This window comes from Capra hircus, chromosome 1, assembly GCF_001704415.2.
Source record: "Capra hircus breed San Clemente chromosome 1, ASM170441v1, whole genome shotgun sequence".
In the NCBI taxonomy this organism is placed as follows: domain Eukaryota; kingdom Metazoa; phylum Chordata; class Mammalia; order Artiodactyla; family Bovidae; genus Capra; species Capra hircus.
In genome coordinates, this window is record NC_030808.1 from 138,735,442 (window position 1) to 138,748,924 (window position 13,483).

A 13,483-nucleotide genomic window follows, 5' to 3' on the forward strand; every position below is an offset into this window, starting at 1 on the left:
ACAGAACTTACCCAGGACTGGGGAAACTCCTGGGGGGCATAAACAAAACCTTGTGCACACCAGGACCCAGGGGAAAGGGGCAGTGACCCCACAAGAGACTGACCCAGACTTGCCTGTGAGTGTCCAGAAGTCTCTAGTGGAGGTGTGGGTCAACAGTGGCAGGGTCAGGAGCATTGAATACAATAGTGCAGGCACAAGACCTTTTGAAAGAGGTCGCCATTATATTCATTTCCCCCACCACAGTTTAGTCTCAGGTCAAACAACAGGGAGGGAACACAGCCCCGCCCATCAACAAAAAATTAGATTAAAGATTTACTGAGCATGGCCACGCCCATCAGAACAAGACCCAGTTTCCCCCTCAGTCAGTCTCTCCCATCAGGAAGCTTCCATAAGCCTCTTATCCTTCCTCATCAGAGGGCAGACAGAAGGAAAACCATAATCATAGAAAACTAATCAAAAAGATCACATGGATCACAGCCTTGTCTAACTCAATGAAACTATGAGCATGCCATGTAGGGCCGCCCAAGATGGACAGGTTATGGTGGAGAGTTCTGACAAAACGTGGCCCACTGGAGAAGAGAATGGCAAACCACTTCAGTATTCTTGCCTTGAGAACCCCATGAACAGTATACAAAGGCAAAAAGATATGACACTGAAAGATGAACTCCCCAGATAGGTAGGTGCCCAATATGCTACTGGGGAACAGTGGTTAAATAACTCCAGAAAGAATGAAGAGATGGAGCCAAAGCAAAACCAACACCCAGTTGTGGACGTGACTGGTGATGGAAGTAAAGTCTGATGCTGTAAAGAACAATATTGCATAGGAACCTGGAATGTTAGGTCCATGAATCAAGGTAAATTGGAAGTGGTCAAACAGGAGATAGCAAGAGTGAATATCAACTTTTTAGGAATCGGTGAACTAAAAGGGATTGGAATGGGCAAATTTAATTCACATGACCATTATATCTACGACTGTGGGCAAGAATCCCTTAGAAGAAATGGAGTAGCCATCATAGTCAACAAAAGAGTCTGAAATGCAGTACTTGGATGCAGTCTCAAAAACTACAAAATGATCTCTGTTCATTTCCAAGGCAAACCATTCAATATCACAGTAATCCAAGTCTTTGCCCCAACCAGTAATGCTGAAGAAGCTGAGGTTGAACAGTTTTATGAAGACTTACAAGACCTTCTAGAGCAAACACGCCAAAACGATGTCCATTTCATCATAGGGCACTGGAATGCAAAAGTAGGAAGTCAAGAGATACTTGTAACAGGCAAATTTGGCCTTGGAGTACAAAATGAAGCAGGGCAAAGGCTAACAGAGTTTTGCCAAGAGAACACACTAGTTATAGCAAACACCCTCTTCCAGCAACACAAGAGATGACTCTATATATGGACATTACTAGATGGTCAATACCAAAATCTGATTGATTACATTCTTTGCAGCCAAAGATGGAGAAGATCCATACAGTCAGCAAAATCAAGACCAGGAGCTGACTGGCTCAGATAATGAACTCCTTATTGCCAAATTTAAGCTTAAATTGAAGAAAGTAGGGAAAACCACTAGACCATTCAGGTATGACCTAAATCAAATTCCTTACGATTATACAATGGAAGAAAAAAGATCTTAATGACCCAGATAACCACGATGATGTGGTCACTACTCACCTAGAATCAGATATCCTGGAATGTGAAATCAAGTGGGACTTAGGGAGCATTACTATAAACATAGCTAGGGGAGGTGATGGATTTCCAGCATCCTAAAAGATGATGCTCTTCAAGTGCTGAACTCAAGATGTCAGCAAATTTGGAAAACTCATCAGTGGCCACAAGACTGGAAAAGGTCAGTTTTAATTCCAATCCCAGAGAAGGGCAATGCCAGAGAATGTTCAAACTGCTGTACAATTGTGCTCATTTCACATGTTAGTAAATTTATGTTCAAAATTCTTCAAGCTACACTTCAGCAGTATGTGAACTGAGAACTTCCTGATGAGCAAGCTGAGTTTAGAAAAGGCAGAGGAACCAGAGATCAAATTGCCAACATCCGTTGGATTAATAGAGAAAGCAAAGAATTCCAGAGGAACATCTACTTCTGTTTCACTCACTATGCTACAGCTTTGACTGTGTGGATCACAACAAACTGTGAAAAATTCTTTAAGAGATGGGAATACCAGACCACCTTACCTGCAAAAAACGAGGTAGAACCAGACATGGAAAAACTGACTGGTTCAAAATTTGGAAAGGAGTACAACAAGACTGTATATTGTCCCCCTGTTTATTTAACTTCTATGTAGAGCATGTTATGCAAAATGCTGGCTGGATGAATCACAAGCTGGAATCAAGATTGTGGGGAGAAATATCAACAACCTCATATATGCAGATGATGCCACTCAAATGGCAGAAAGTGGCTGACTTCCTACTTTTGCATTGCAGTGCCCTGTTTATCTCTATTTTTACACACTTTTCTCCTGTTACTATCTGGTTTGGAATCACCAGTTTTCTAAGATAAAAGATCTTTCACCAACTCTCTATATGCTAGAAAAACATCCACATTTTAGAGTTATATTTGTCTGATTTGGAACTTTCAGAACTTCAGTTTCCTCATCTGTGAAATAAGGACAGTAGGAGTCATACAAGATCACGCATTGGTAAGCACTTTGAGGACTATGTGACGCTAAACAAATGTTAGGCATTATTAGTACAGAGAACACTAGGGTGTCTTTAAAATATGGAAAGAATAAGTGAGTTCCACTGTGCATTGTAAACCAGCCCAAGAATTAGCCACTTTGTTCCTGTTCTTTAATCTTTATAGCCAGTGTTGCTATATAGAGCAGAAAGAAGCAAGTACATTAGGAAAACAGAGCATATAATAGCTGCAGGCATTATACACATAGGTCTCTGCACTTTTTCAGCATTTTTGTTAAAATCTTTTGCACTCTCTTCAAGTTCCTGCTTTTTTCACTAGACTGGGAATAAAAGATTAAACCATAGATTGCAAACTGGTGGTTTACTGGCTAGCTCTGGCATTCTAATATATTTTGTTTGACAGAAAAATGACCTTTTTAAAAATTACATGTGAATACATTTAGATAATATTGTAGGTTGGATTTTTCCAGAAGCAGTATCTTAGCCAAGGATTTGGGTTGTTGTTGTTGTTTAGTTGGTATCATGTTCGACTCTTTTGTGACCCCATGGAATGTAGCCCACCAGGCTTCTCTTTCCATGGAATCTCCCAGACAGGAATACTGGAGAGGGTTTCCATTTCCTTTTCCAGGGGATCTTCCTGACCCAGGGATCCAACTTGCGTTTCCTACATTAGCAGGTGGATTCTTTACCACTGAGCAACCTGGGAAGTCCCAAGGGTTTGGGTACAGGTAAATTACTAAGAACATGTTTCCAACAGAAACCAATGGGGTCAGGAAGCAGAAGAAAGCAATAGAAAAAGCCAAATTAGGTGTGATTTCAGGTGGCACCCCATGTTCAGCCTGACCCCACAGGGCACAGTAGAGCAGAACTGATGTTTTTCTCATCTAGGGTTTACACCTCCCAGAGGTAAAGGAGGTGGGCTTTTATACACTCACCCCATTGGCTATGGATGACCAGAAAGAGGGGAGGCCATCACCTCTAGGCACTTCTATCCTTATCAGGGATTAACCCTAAGGCCCAAGAACAAATCTCTCAAGGTCACAGAGGCGAAACTCTAGTAGCCAATCATGTAGGAGCTGGGAGATGGGCACACAGAGCTGGTAAAAGTGATCTGGGGGTTCCTGTTACAGCGTTAGCAAGAGTCCATTACAAATAGGATGCATGCTTTCCAGTTTGCCAAAGTCCAACACTTGTCCTTGGCTAGCTGCAGTACCAAGGTTTCTATAATAGACAGGTTGGAAGTGGGGTGCTTGAGTCAGGACCCCCAACTTGAGGCTCTGCTTGCTTGGCATGACAATACAAGTTATACAACATTACATTACAAGATGAAAAAAACATTGACTGTTCATGCAATGGAGATCATGGGAGTTGGGATTAAAGTACTCTCTTCCCAAGACTCACCCTTCTCTTCGCCATTTTATTTGGCACTTCATTTATTTGGCCTGATCCCTACAGCCATTTCATTTTGGCAATTTCATAATTGTATGATGGAAGATTAACGGCACCATAAAATGTCAGATCTAAAGAGACTTAGAGTTTTGGCCCCCTCACTTAACTTCACAGATTTTGAAAGGATGTTCCAAGCAGTTATGACTTTCTTGAGATCTCAGAGCTAGTCATGAGAGAGAGCAGGTAGCACCCAAGTCTCTTCTCTCTATGGGTTGCTTAGTCTGGGAAGCTGCTTCATCCAGCACCTTAACTTGTGGGTCAGTAGGCTGACTCCACAGGGAAATGAGGGGGGCGAACTTATTAAATTGCAGAGCACAATGTAAATGTTTAAGTGTGATTATGATCTCGAGAATTATCTGGTCCTGCTGAAACCTGATGAGTTTTGAGGGGCAGAAGCTAGATTATTACACAGAAAATGAAGGACATTAAACCTAATTCTCTCTATGATGCCTCTCATCTCTCCCAAATGTGTTTTGTATCCTTTCCCACAAACTCATCCATAAAGGCCTTGCTTGATTTTAGTCCACTGGAGATGATGACTGAGGTAGCTTAGGAAATTGGCTTATTCTCCACATTTTAAAAATGTAAACGTTTCCATCACTGTAAACGTCTCAACTATTCCAAGCATTAGTTTGTGGAGAATTCATGCTATGCCTGTGTACTAAGTAGCTTCAGTCGTGTCCGATTCTTTGCGACCCTATGGACTGTAGCCTGCCAGGCTCCTCTGTCCGCAGGATTTCCCAGGTAAGAAACCTGGAGTGGGTTGCTGTGCCTTCTTCTAGGGCATCTTCCCAACTCAGAGATCAAACCCTTATCTCTTATGTCTCCTGCATTGACAGGCGGGTTCTTTACCACTAGCACCACCTGGGAAACCCTCTATGATATTTATATTAGTAACATTTACCGTATAATATAACCTAACCTACAGACTATTTTGGGGGGCTCCAAAATCACTGCAGATGGTGACTGCAGCCATGAAATTAAAAGACGCTTACTCCTTGGGAGGAAAGTTATGACCAACCTAGATAGTATATTCAAAAGCAGAGACATTACTTTGCCGACTAAGGTCCGTCTAATCAAGGCTATGGTTTTTCCAGTAGTCATGTATGGATGTGAGAGTTGGACTGTGAAGAAGGCTGAGTGCCGAAGAATTGATGCGTTTGAACTGTGGTATTGGAGAAGACTCTTGAGAGTCCCTTGGACTGCAAGGAGATCCAACCAGTCCATTCTGAAGGAGATCAACCCTGGGATTTCTTTGGAAGGAATGATGCTAAGGCTAAAGCTTCAGTACTCTGGCCACATGTGAAGAGTTGACTGATTGGAAAAGACTCTGATGCTGGGAGAGATTGGGGGCAGGAGGAGAAGGGGACGACCCAGGATGAGATGGCTGGATGGCATCACTGACTCAATGGACGTGAGTCTGAGTGAACTCTGGGAGATGGTGATGGACAGGGAGGCCTGGCGTGCTGCGATTCATGGAGTCACAAAGAGTCAGATACGACTGAGCAACTGAACTGAACTGAACTGAACTGAACCTAACCTAAGAAGATTTATTACTCATTTGACACTGCTGCTGCTGCTGCTAAGTCACTTCAGTCGTGTCCGACTCTGTGCGACCCCATAGACAGCAGCCCACCAGACTCCCCCGTCCATGGGATTCTCCAGGCAGGAACACTGGAGTGGGTTGCCATTTCCTTCTCCAATTCATGAAAGTGAAAAGTGAAAGTGAAGTTGCTCAGTCATTTCCAACTCTTAGCAACCTCATGGACTGCAGCCCACCAGGCTCTCCTGTCCATGGGATTTTCCAGGCAAGAAAACTGGAGTGGGGTACCATTGCCTTCTCCACATTTGACACTACTTCCCATGTAATTCAACATATCAAATGAACCTAATCTCAAAGTTAACTAGAGATCAAAGGACTTTATTAAATTTTGATTTAGAAAGTTTTATCAATAAATTTCAAAAGTGTTTAGAACACTCAGTCAAATAGGATCATGTTGTTCAGTTGCTCAGTCATGTCCAACTCTTTTGAGACCCTATGGACTGCAGCACTCCAGTCTCCTTTTTCCTTGGATTTCCCAGGCAAGAATACTGAAGTGGGTTGGGAATACATCCCTAGAAACATGGAAATGCCAATTCAATGAGATAATGCCCAAACCAACATTTAGTCCTGCACTTGGTGTAAAAAAAAAAGCAGCCAATAAACTTTTTAAGCATTAGCAAAAACTATATAAAGGATCATAGACTTCTGATTTAGGTTGGAGGTGCTGTTCATTTAAAATTTTTTCCTGCTACATGGGAAGCAGGAAGCTTGATTTGGCTGCTGATTGAGATAATTCTCAACAGGAGATCCAAGGAGGTCAAGCTGACTGGTAGACATCTTGGAACGTGAACCCACGATAAAGGAGATGGTGATGCTCTAGAAGACATCTGTGAGCTGAAACATGAGGGTCCAGTTTGACTGAAAAGCTGAAGTTGGAGATTGATTGGCACAGCAGAAACCTGGGAAGACACTGCTGGGGACTGAAAAAAGAAGCAGATTCTTTACCATCTGAGACACCAACAGGAATACTACTCAGCAATAAAAAGTGAATAAACGACTTCTACATACAATAACATGGGAAAGAAGGCAGATGCAGAAGAGAATATATTGTATGATATGTTTAAGAATATATTAGAAGTTCAAGAACAGGCACAACTAAGCTATAGAGAAAACTAGCCCCTGTGGGAGAGGAACAGCTGATAGTCATAGTCTCATCTGGGAATGTTTCTTACAGGGTGTTGGAAACATTCTATGTCTGGATGGCGATTAGATGAAGATCCATTGAGCTCCATACCTAAGATTAGTATTCAGTTCAGTTCAGTATATTTTTCATTTAATTTATATGTTTTAACTTCAATTTTAAAACATATGAACACATTCAAAGATAAAATATGCAGTATATACATGAAAACAGTTGTCCATGGTGCAGGTAAGAAAGGAATAGGAGTGAAGTATGTGGATAGAAGGAAACCATGGAAACAAAAAAGAGACCTGTAAGAATCAAAGAGGACAGTGCATCCAGAACTACAGCAGCATAATGGTCCACTCAACTGTCTCCTCTTGAGATCCAAAATTATACACTTTCAAAAGATGAGTTTTAAGAAAAAGTAAAATTGTGAGGAAGAGGAGCAGATAAAGAAGGAAGAGGAGCAGATAAAGTAGGAAGAGGAGCAAAAAGAAAGAGGCTGACATGCAGCTGAATAAAGAACCTGTTCAGGATGACTCTGACCTGGATTGTAAATGCCAAGAGTCAGAGGCCCTGCTGCAAAGAATCAGGGTCTGACTGGCCCCCTCTCTAGTCCAAATCACTGTGTCTGTTTCCTTGAAATCACTGAACATTCCTAGTGAAGCTGGAAGCCAAGACTCAGGAGAACTGGGACCATCAACAAGAAGCTATTTTTAAATATATGTCTGTGGACTCCTGTTCAAGATGGTGGAGATAGAAGGATGTGTGCTCATCTCCTCCTGTGAAATCATCAAAATTGCAACCAGCTGTGGAACAACCATTGACAGGAGGATGCTGGAACCCACCAGAAAAAGGATACCCCAAGTCCAAAGACAAAAAAAGAAACTGCAGCAGAACAGTAGGAGGGGATCAATCATGATAAAATCAAATCCCATACCTGCTAGGTGAGTGACCCATGAACTGGAGAACAATAATACCACAGACATTCTCCCATTGTTGTGAAGGTTCTGAACACTATGTCAGGCTTCCCAGCCTGGCAATCTGACAAACGGACTGGGAATCCCCAGGGAATCTGACCTTGTAGGCCAGAGGAATTTCTACAGGATTATAGGACTTCTACAGGACTGGGGGAAAGAGAGACTTCAGACTTGGAAGGCATAAACAAAATCTTGCCTGTACCAAGACCCAAAGGAAAGGAGCAGTGACCCCACAGGAGACTGAACCAAAAATACCTGCTAGTGTTGAAGGGTCTCCTGTGGAGGTGTGGGTGGGGGCTCACCACAGGGATGGGGACACTGGTAGTAACAGTCCAGGAAGGTCCCCCTTTGGCTAATCCCTCTCGGAGGTCACTATTAACCCAACCATAGAGTCCTTAGACCCTAGGACTGGGTCACTTCAGGCCAAACAACTACCAGGAAGGGAGATAATCCCACCCATCAGCAGATAATTGGATTAATGCTTTACTGAGCAAGGCCCTGCCCACCAGAGCAAGACCCAGTTTTCCCACAGCCAGTCCCTCCCATCAAGAAGCTTACACAAGCCTCTTAGCCTCTTCCATCAATAGGCAGACAGAAGAAGCAAGAAAAACCACACTCCCACAGTGGCTAAAACAAAAACCATTTTACAGAAAGTTAGGATGAAAAAGTAGAAAGTTATGTCCCAGATGAAAGGACAAGATAAAATCCCAGAAAAACAACTAAATGAAGTGGAGATAGGCAATCTTCCAGAAAAAGATTTCAGAATAATGATAGTGAAGATAATCCAGGATCTCGGGAAAACAATGGAGAAGATGCAAGAAATGTTTACCAAAGACCTGGAAGAACTAGAGAACAAGCAAACCAAGATGAATAATACACTAGAAGGAATCAATAACAGAATAACTGAGGCAGAAGAATGATTAAATGTCCTGGAGGACAGAATGGTGGAAATCACTGCTTCAGAACAGAATACAGAAAAAAAAATGAAAAGAAATAAAGACAGCCTAAGAGATCTCTGGGACAACTTAAATGTACCAACATTCTCATTACAGGGGTCCCAAAAGGAGAAGGAAGAGAGAAAGGACCTGAGAAAATATTTGAAGAAATAATAGCTGAAAACTTCCCTAACATGGGAAAGGAGATATTCAACCAAGTCCAGGAAGCGCAGAGAGTCCCGGGCAGGATAAACCCAAGGAGGGACACACAGAGACACATAGTAATCAAACTGACAAAAAATAAAGAAAGATATAAAATATTAAAAGCAACATAGGGAAAATGATAAATAACATAAAGGAACTCCCATCAAGCTATCGGCTGATATCTAAACAGAAACTATACAAGCCAGAAGGGAATGGCACCATATTTAAAATGACAAAAGGGAAGAATCTACAACCAAGAATACTCTACCTAGCAAGATTCTCCTTCAGATTTGATGGAGAAATCAAAAGCTTTCACAAGCAAAAATTAAGAGAATTCAACACCATCAACCCAGCTTTACAACAAATGCTAAAGGAATTTCCTAGGCAGGAAATACAAGAGAAGGAAAAGACTTACAGAAAAGAAACCCAAAACAATTAAGAAAATGGTAAATAGGATCATACATAGCAATAATCACCTTATAAATGGATTAAATGCACCAACCAAAAGACATAGGCTGGCTGGGTGGATGAAAACTTGTGCATGTATGCTCTTCCACTTACCACATCACTCTGCTTGACCACCCCCCAAAATTGTATGTAATTATTTTATACTGTTAAGTTACTCATGTTCCCATAGTGGCTTGCAATTGTAATGATCTTTTTTTTTCTTTCCTCTCCTATTTTTCTTTTTTTAATTATTATTATTATTTTTTTTTATTTTACAATATTGTATTGGTTTTGCCACACATCAACATGAATCCGCCACGGGTGTACACGTGTTCCCAATCCCGAAACCCCCTCCCACCTCACCCCCCACACCATCCCTCCCGGTCATCCCAGTGCACCAGCCCCAAGCATCCTAAACCCTGCATCGAACCTAGACTGGTGATTCGTTTCTTACATGATAGTATACATGTTTCAATGCCATTCTCCCAAATCATCCCACCCTCTCCCTCTCCCACAGAATCCAAAAGACTATTCTATACATCTGTGTATCTTTTGCTGTCTCGCATACAGGGTTATCATTACCATCTTTCTAAATTCCATATATATGCATTAGTATACTGTTTGGGTGTTTTTCTTTCTGGCTTACTTCACTCTGTGTAATCGGCTCCAGTTTCATCCACCTCATTAGAATTGATTCAAATGTATTCTTTTTAATGGCTGAGTAATACTCCATTGTGTATATGTACCACAGCTTTCTTATCCATTCATCTGCTGATGGACATCTAGGTTGCTTCCATGTCCTGGCTATTATAAACAGTGCTGCAATGAACATTGGGGTACATGTGTCTCTTTCAATTCTGGTTTCCTCGGTGTGTATGGCCAGCAGTGGGATTGCTGGGTCATAAGGCAGTTCTTTTTGCAGTTTTTTAAGGAATCTCCACACTGTTCTCCATAGTGGCTGTACTAGTTTGCATACTATTCAACATAGTTCTGGAAGTTTTGGCCACAGAAATCAGGGCAGAAAAAGAAATAAAAGGATCTTTTATTTTTTGTCTGGCTATTGATTGTGAAAACTATTCTTTTTTAATTTTGATTGTGAAAACTGATAAACATATTTTACTATTGTGATTATGCAACTACTCACTTAATACCATTGTATCATGATTGGTCAGCAGAAAAGTAATAGAATTCTATATCACCAAAACTATGATTTATTAGAAAAACCTGCAATCATTTTCTAAAATTCAGAGGCATATCAGAATTATCTTGGAATTTTTTTGAAAAATACAGATGTTCAGCTCAGTCGTGTCTGACTCTTTGCGACCCCATGAATCGCAGCACGACAGGCCCCCCTGTCCATCACCAACTCCCAGAGTTCACTCGGACTCGTGTCCATAGAGTCAGTGATGCCATCCAGCCATCTCATCCTCCGTCATCCGCTTCTTCTCCTGCCCCCAATCCCTCGCAGCATCAAAGTTTTTTCCAATGAGTCAACTCTTCGCATGAGGTGGCCAAAGTACTGGAGTTTCAGCTTTAGCATCATTCCTTCCAAAGAAATCCCAGGGTTGATCTCCTTCAGAATGGACTGGTTGGATCTCCTTGCAGTCCAAGGGACTCTCAAGAGTCTTCTCCAACACCACAGTTCAGAAGCATCAATTCTTCGGTGCTCAGCCTTCTTCACAGTCCAACTCTCACATCCATACATGACCACAGGAAAAACCATAGCCTTGATTAGACGGACATTAGTCGGCAAAGTGACGTCTCTGCTTTTGAATATGCTGTCTATGTTGGTCATAACTTTTCTTCAAGGAGTAAGCATATTTTAATTTCATGGTTGCAGTCACCATCTGCAGTGATTTTGGAGCCCCAAAAAATAAAGTCTGACACTGTTTCCACTGTTTCCCCATCTATTTCCCATGAAGTGATGGGACCAGATGCCATGATCTTCGTTTTCTGAATGTTGAGCTTTAAGCCAACTTTTTCACTCTCCTCTTTCACTTTCATTAAGAGGCTTTTTAGTTCCTCTTCACTTTCTGCCATAAGGGTGGTGTCATCTGCATATCTGATGTTATTGATATTTCTCCCAGCAATCTTGATTACATGTATATAAATAATATGTATTATATAAATATTTTAGAAAACTTATGGATTTTTCCTAACTATGACATTAATTTCACTTGTTTGACTTAGTATGAGTAGAATTCTAGATTGCTAGTTTAAAAAGTAGATAAGCAACAAAGGTTTACTGTAGAGCACAGGGGACTATAATCAGTATCTTTTGGTGGTGGTGGTTTGGTTGCTAAGTCGTGTCCAGCTCTTGTGACCCCATGGCCTGTAGCCCAGCAGGCTCCTCTGTCCATGGGATTCTCCAGGCAAGAATCCTGGAGTGGGTTGCCATTTCTTTCTCCAGCGTATCTTCCCAACCCAGGAATCAAACCCGGGTCTCCTGCATTGCAGCCAGATTCTTTACCAACTGAGTTATAAGGGAAGCTCATAATGGAAAATAATTTCAAAATAATATATGTGTATATATGTAACTGATCACTTTGCTGTACACCTGAAACATTGTAAGTCAACCATACATCAACAAAATATATATATTGAGAAGAAATGAAAAGATAATGAAAAGACAATGAAAAAGAAAAGCCATCAAATACTACTTCATTGAACTCATTAATGAGGTACCCAGTAAGAATTACAAGCAGTTTGAAAGTCAATTTAAAGAGTAGAGACCTATAGGGAATAAAGAACTCTGCAATGGATTTCTAAGTTAATACAAAATAGTTCTATCCACAGAATGGGTCTATCTATTCATCTATGTAGTATTAGTGCATTTCACTGGACACAATTATTTTGCCTTTCTCTAGACAAGAATCACTTATATTATCAGTTTTCTACTAACAGAATTATTTTTAAAACTAAACAAATATGGTGAAAGGATGAGTTAACCTGGGTGAGTGAGCTACAGAAGATACCACTGTTTAATCTTTTAAACTTTCTCTGAGTATATACATATATATATACACACACACACACACACACATCTATAAAAAGTACATACATGCACACACACACATAAATTTAACACTAGGAAGCCTGATAAAACATAGATATAATCCTGTTTTAATCCATGAACCTTTAGTTTTCAAGTGCTGATTTAGAATAATTAAGGGACCTCAAAGATCATCTAGTTAAAAAATCTCTCAAGCTACAGGAATAGCACTTTCTTATGGATTCTTGGCCACCACTCAGCGGGAATACATTTTAAGAGACAGCCTGTTCTTCCAAATGTCCAGAAATCACCCCATCTCAGCCACCTCTCTTCCTACTGGTGTGGTTGGCCCTGATTCTGGAATCTGGTTTCATTGCTTAATTTTAAAAAATCTCAAATGAGAGGTGCTAGTGTGACTTTCTGATAGAAGATCATCAGATGCCATTTTCGTGGTCATTTGTTTTGCTAGGTTTCTGTCTCAGGTGGCGAGAGAAGATGCAGCTCAATTCTTGGTCACAGGCCAGAAGAAAACGCAGTGTGCACTCAATTTCACAAAAGGAACAAAGCTCATTTACAGCACAGCCCTGCGCACAATAGAATTTCATGAGTCAGTCGATAAGGATAATTAAACAGTGTAGGTCAAGGACTAGACACAACCATTCAACTTCCTGCAAATCCATTAGGCAAAATCTTAAGAAACATTATTTAAAAGCGGCAATATTTAATCATTGGTGCATTTTAAAATGTGCTAAATAATGTTGAAAAAATAATAAAAGTCAAATCCTTAGCAACATTAATTTGTCAAAAAAAAAAAAAAGCTTCAAAATATAGTGATGAGCTTTCTTTTTTCTCAATATGTGAATTCCCCACTTTTCTGCTTTACTCCTGCGGTTTCTTCTCCCTGGTCTGCCTTTTCTCCTCTCAAAATACTTGTTTCAGGAAGCCCTCTCTGGAGATTGGAGCATGCCAACTCCATGCCAGCCACCCACTACCACCCTCCCGCTTCCCCCTGCACCCACTGGCCTCATAAATCCTAAATCCTTTTAGCATTATTAATACATAGTTTCTGATGGCACATTTAAAAAATATTGACTTCCCTGAACT